We start from the raw sequence: 5,685 nt of genomic DNA on the forward strand, positions 1-5,685 counted from the left end.
TTATCCTGCGGCTTTTTTTACGTGAAACAGAAGGGCAGTGTCACTAGCACAGTCTATAGCATCCACAGTCTACTGTTTCTACTGAATTCCGTTCCTTCTGTCCGCAGTCTTTTCGTGGTTGCCCTCATAGCCCAATAATCTATTGCTAACATTTTTTGATGTTTATAAATGTCTGTGGGATTCCTTAATATTCCAAAAACTTCCTCAAGGTGTTTCTGCCTACATCAAAATTCAATACATTGAGGTATAGGAAAGTATTCCACTCGATCTGTTTCTCTGCAAGTCCTGCAACTCTGTGGCAACTGTGGCCTCTCTTCCTTCATACAGTTTGACTTGTGTTGGGAGAACTTGTATTTTTTTCCTACTGTCTATCTACCGGGCTTAGGGCTTGCTTTTGCTTGGGGACGCACCAGGATGGCTCCCCAGGTTGCTTTGCCTGCAGGTGTACCAGGACGATTGACTCTGGTAATTACCTTTCCATGACTGATGCCAGGGTATATTACCCCGTAGTCTCTCTTGCTCCACATTATCTCACTCTACCCAGTCCTTTATTGGTCTCCGCTCGAGTGCGAAAGCAGGCTTTGGAGGAGAGAGCCCCTTGGTTTTTAAAATTTCCTTTCTTTGGCCCCTTGATGATATGCCCCTCACACTGAAAGATCTTTTTTTTTTCTTATTCCAGGTATCTCACAACAATTTATGCCCGCTGTTTTGCCTGGTTTCAGCAAATTTATTGCCTGTCAGGGCTCCTACTGGGTGTTTAATTTCAGCCTAACTGATAGGTCTGCACACCTTCCATCCAGGACAGTACTTCTTGGGGTTGTGCGATTATTGGTAAGTTTTCCAGTGGGATGTGGTGTAGTTATGAAAAACCGACAGAGTATATTGATAAAAAATGGTAATCTTGTCAGATAAGTATAAAGTTGAAGGGAACACCACTATGAAAAATGTGCTGGTAAGACAGGCACAACCGAGTTAAAACTCGACCCCAGTCTTGCGCGTTTTGAGTCGGGATTTGTTGGTGTTGTCTTTCGAGTTCGTCCGAGTTCGTGGGATTTTCGAGATTCGTGAGATTCGTACACTTGGGGGTCACTCTCCCCAGGTTGCGCTCGCCTGGGTTGCAAACTAAGATGGCAGCAGTACGCTTCGTACGAGTCTCGAAAATCCCACGGAAAAATAGGGGACTGCGAACAGTCTAAGTTTGAATTTGCCGTTTGCTGTTTTGTGTATTGCACAAGTAAGTACGTGGTGGTGATTCTATCAACGCTAGTGCTAAAAACATCATAGACAAAGTTGTAATCAACTTGATCATAAGCAGAAAGTTATAGTGACATATAAAATCTGTTGCAACTCTTGTACTTGTAAATGTTGTATATTTAGGTCTGTTATGTATCTGCTTTATCCTTAAGATGGCCACCTTTATTGTGTATGTTTTCTGCAAAACCAATAGAACCAAGGGTGATCTCCCCTGAAAAGCTCACAAGCTTGCTGAGATCATCCTTCTAGTTCCTTTGCTGTGTTTACCCTTGTGAGCGTTTTACCGAGGTGTTGGAGTTTACTTACCTAGGTAAATATTTTGCGTGTGTAAACGCCGCCCGAGAAAATAGAAAGTTAACCAAGGTAAAAGTTTGATTAGCCCTGTGATCAGGCATGGTTAAGGTCGGTAACCAAGGTTGAGATGACAGATATATCCGCTTGCATTTCACGTCCCGTGGCGTCCAGATTGCATCAGTCTCATTCGATCACGTTTTCGTGACTTCATTTTCATGTTTTTTTCTGCGTTAAAGAGTTTCAAGCCAGAATTAGTTTCTTGGATAGATAGATAGATAGATGGATAGATACGTTTATTAAGACACTACATGGCAGTATAAACTGAATTGCGTAGAGAAAAAAATTACAGACTATTTACAAATGTATATACTAAAAATCAATAATCAAAATATATAAAACTAAGCTATTTACACATCTTCATAGTTTCACTAGTCTTGGCCATGACCAGGCACGTCTAGCACACTTTGTCTTTCGAAGAGCAATTTGAAACAAAATCAATTGCTTTTGCCTCGATCTCTTGAGGTGCTGCAAAAGTAAGAGCTGCCGAAATCTTGAGACCTGAGTCTGCAGCTCAAGAACAAGAAAAAAACAACGCGAGCACTACAATAGCCACAGCTTCTCTTATAAACGTGGGCATTTTATGCATGGATTTTAGAATTTGCCGCCAATTCGATTTGATCGTGGTTTTGATTGATGACAGGTTTATTTCGGTTGCTTCAGCAAGTATAAACACTGTACAAATGTACCAAGGTTCTAGTCAGTAAATGTTTACCTCGGTAAATGCCCAAGTGTAAACACAGCATAAACAAGATGCCCCTAATGGAATTTTCGTGGGATGCTTGATGTGGCATCATTTGAAGGGGTGCCTGGAAAAAAGCCCTAAGTGACTTCTGATAAAAAAACTAGATTCTCCTTCCAAATTTCATTGTTTTCACTTGTAAAACAAAAGGAGAATTTGACCTTACATCAAAAGTTACTTAGGGCCTTATATTTCCACACACCCCTTCATTTATTCCTATTGTATGCTTTGCAAAACTGTCCTAGGTAATGGAATAGTTTGAGTGACAAAGATAGCGCGATGTTGTTTCCGTATTCCCTAGTGTTATGTACCAGTCAAATTAAAGCTTTAACATTCCCCCCCGGGGCAATCCCTGGGGCATTTGAATTTTTGGACAATTAAGTGTTCAAATTCCCCCCTCCCCGAGCCAAATAGCTGTTCAAATGCCCCCACCCCAAGGAAATAAGCCATTCTATTTTATAGTTTTTAAGCAATATACAATATTATATGGAGATCGAAATTGCTCAGTTCTAAAGTAACAACAAAATCGAGGATACCGCCAGTGTTTGCACTTGGTATCTCAAGTTTCACACCCACATGGACGAATTTAGAATGCCAGAAATGCCTTCAGTTCTCGAACCAAAGTATAAATTTACAGCAAATGATTTGCATCCAATGTAATAAAAACTGAGAAAACACTGTGAACATACTTGAAATTCGAGTGCAACATGTCAAACATTGTAGACTAAACCCAGATTATTTAAGCTTTTAATATAAATTGTATCTTGTGCACAGCAGCGCCTTATGAAGCCACAATCCTTCCCTTTAAAATCAGACAAAATTGACATGTCGACCTCCGTCATGACTTATCATGCCTCTTGCAAGCAGCGAGACACGTCACATGACATCAAGGCTAGGGTTCAAATTCCCCACCCCTTATGCATGGGGATCAAATTCCTCACCCCCCGGGAAGGCAAAGGGGTCAAATGCCTGGGGTATGCCTGTGGGGGAGTGGAGTGGGGGGATGTTGAAGCTTCAATTTGACAGTACATTAAATGCCACTTATCATTATGCCGGAAATTGCGCTACGAAAATGTAATGATCACACACATGGCAGTGACTCACATTTTCTTTCCTGGTGAGGTAATTCCCCCCCCCCCCCCCCCCAAAAAAAAAAAAAAAAAAAAAAAGAAAAGAATTACAGGCAAAAAGCTTTCCTGAATGAAAACGTTTAGTAAAAGTTGACAATCAAACCCTTAATCTTTTTTTGAATTTTCCAGCTGCGTTTAAGCATCAATTTGACAAAGTGATGTGATGTGCGTTTTAGCTTATCAATGACCTTTCTTCCTCACGTAATTTGTGGTTCTACAACTGTCAAACAAAGCATGATTCGTTTCCTTAAACAAATAAATAAATAAATAAATAAATAAGTGAAGGATCTGAGTTGTGGTTATTTATTGAAGGATTATACCCTGTTAAGAGGACCAAAGGGGTACTTGCTATTAAATTCACAAATGTTTGCTGTGATTTAGCACTTTCAAAACGGAACCTTAAAATGTGCTCTCCCTTGCCTGGGTTTCTTGCAGGGGTGGCCAATTGGTGCCACAATTAAGTGTTGTAATCTACTCCCAACTAATAATGCACTAGCTTACTGAGTTTAAACTCCAAAACAAAAAACACAACTTAAATGTGTGCAGAATGCAGATATTTTACATGTACAGTCTGTAATAATATTTGTAGTCTCAATTGTCACAAGTTTGTTAATGAACAAAGACTTCTTGATCGCTTCACTGCAGTTGTACAGTGGTGTGTATGTCTTTGTGATATAGACCTTTACACTCAACATCTCCAGATAAAATTCTGTTATTGAATAAAGTGAATGTTGTGAACGCCAAATACCAGAATGGTTGTGATAACAATTTTTATTTATTTTTATTTATATTTTTTTCAGCTATATACATAATTGTTATTGATTTCCACTGGGAGCTTAAAAGCCATTTAACTAGGTTCATGGGACAAACATCCTGCATACTGCTAGGATTGGAATGTCATGTGTGGCATATATGCGCAATGGAATAAATGTGATGGAATATTTTAATCTTGGTGAATAAATGAGAATGAAACAGACAGATTCAGAAAAAAATTTGAGTGCTCCTATCCAGGAGTCGAACCTAAGACTTTACGATTACTAGTTCAGATGTTCTACCACTGAGCTACAGGAGACTCGTGGAAGCTAAGGCCATAAATAAACCAGGTTCATAACAAGCAGTTAATTGGTTTTTAAAATTTGCAATATTGGGATTCTTGTTGGTTTGAAATTTCATGTATTTAGAAATTTTAATATAAATTGTGCAATAATTATGATTCGAATGTCATTGTACATGTTCCAGGAATTCACCAAAATTGACTTTGGGAAAACATGATACGTAGCTAATTGTCGTCAATAACTTAGCAGTTTGGATTAACTGAATGAGAATCACTCCGCTTATCGTCTCTAGCTCAGTCACCACTGTAGTGTGCATACTGAAAAGATTAATTTTATGTGAAATTCAAATTGGTCTTTTGGGTCAAGATCTAATTAGTGTCCGTTGAAACTGTCCGTAATGGAGAGGTGCCCATGTAAGAGAGTTCTCCACAAGGAGAGGTTCGACTGTAGCAAAATTTGTACCCCATTCAAGCCAAATAACCTTAAAAACCATACTCTATCGGGAGTATCCCCCTCACCCATGTAAACGCGACCCTGTATACTGAAGGAATTGCTGTCACATTGATTTTGGCAATTTCCAAGTGCATGACCGAAACCACATGAACAACATGTGAAAAAAGCACATGAATCTTACCACAGTTTTTACTGCTTTACGCGATCATGTATTTTCAAACCAGAAACTGAAAGGCACCCTAAAAAAAAACTGTCTTGAATTTCCCACAATTTTTCTGTGCTGTGTCTAAATCATTTTTAGTTTCCTGGTTAATTTGTCCATTCTCCCGATTCCCGGCAATAGCTTCAAATTCCCGGAACTGCTTTTCCCAGTCTCCCAAAACTGGTCTTCTTAGAGTTGACAACCCCCGTTACACCAAGCAGGTAAAGTACACCAAGCAAGGATAAAAGTACACCAAGCAAGTAAAGTACAACAAACAAATAAAGTAAGAGAATGCGAAGCAACTAAAGTGCACCAAGCAAGTAAAGTACACCAAGCAAGTAAAAGTACCCCAAGCAAGTGAAGTTAGTAGGCCAGGCAAGTAAAGAATACCAAGCAAGTAATTTATCTTAAGGAGGCTCGAGGCAGTTTTTTTGGACTTAGGGTGGAAGTTTTGAAATTACAATCTCGCATACAAGAGAAACTTCGATCTCCTTCATA

The sequence above is a fragment of the Pavona decussata genome, unplaced genomic scaffold (assembly GCF_977016875.1).
Source record: "Pavona decussata unplaced genomic scaffold, jaPavDecu1.1 SCAFFOLD_238, whole genome shotgun sequence".
Lineage (NCBI taxonomy): Eukaryota > Metazoa > Cnidaria > Anthozoa > Scleractinia > Agariciidae > Pavona > Pavona decussata.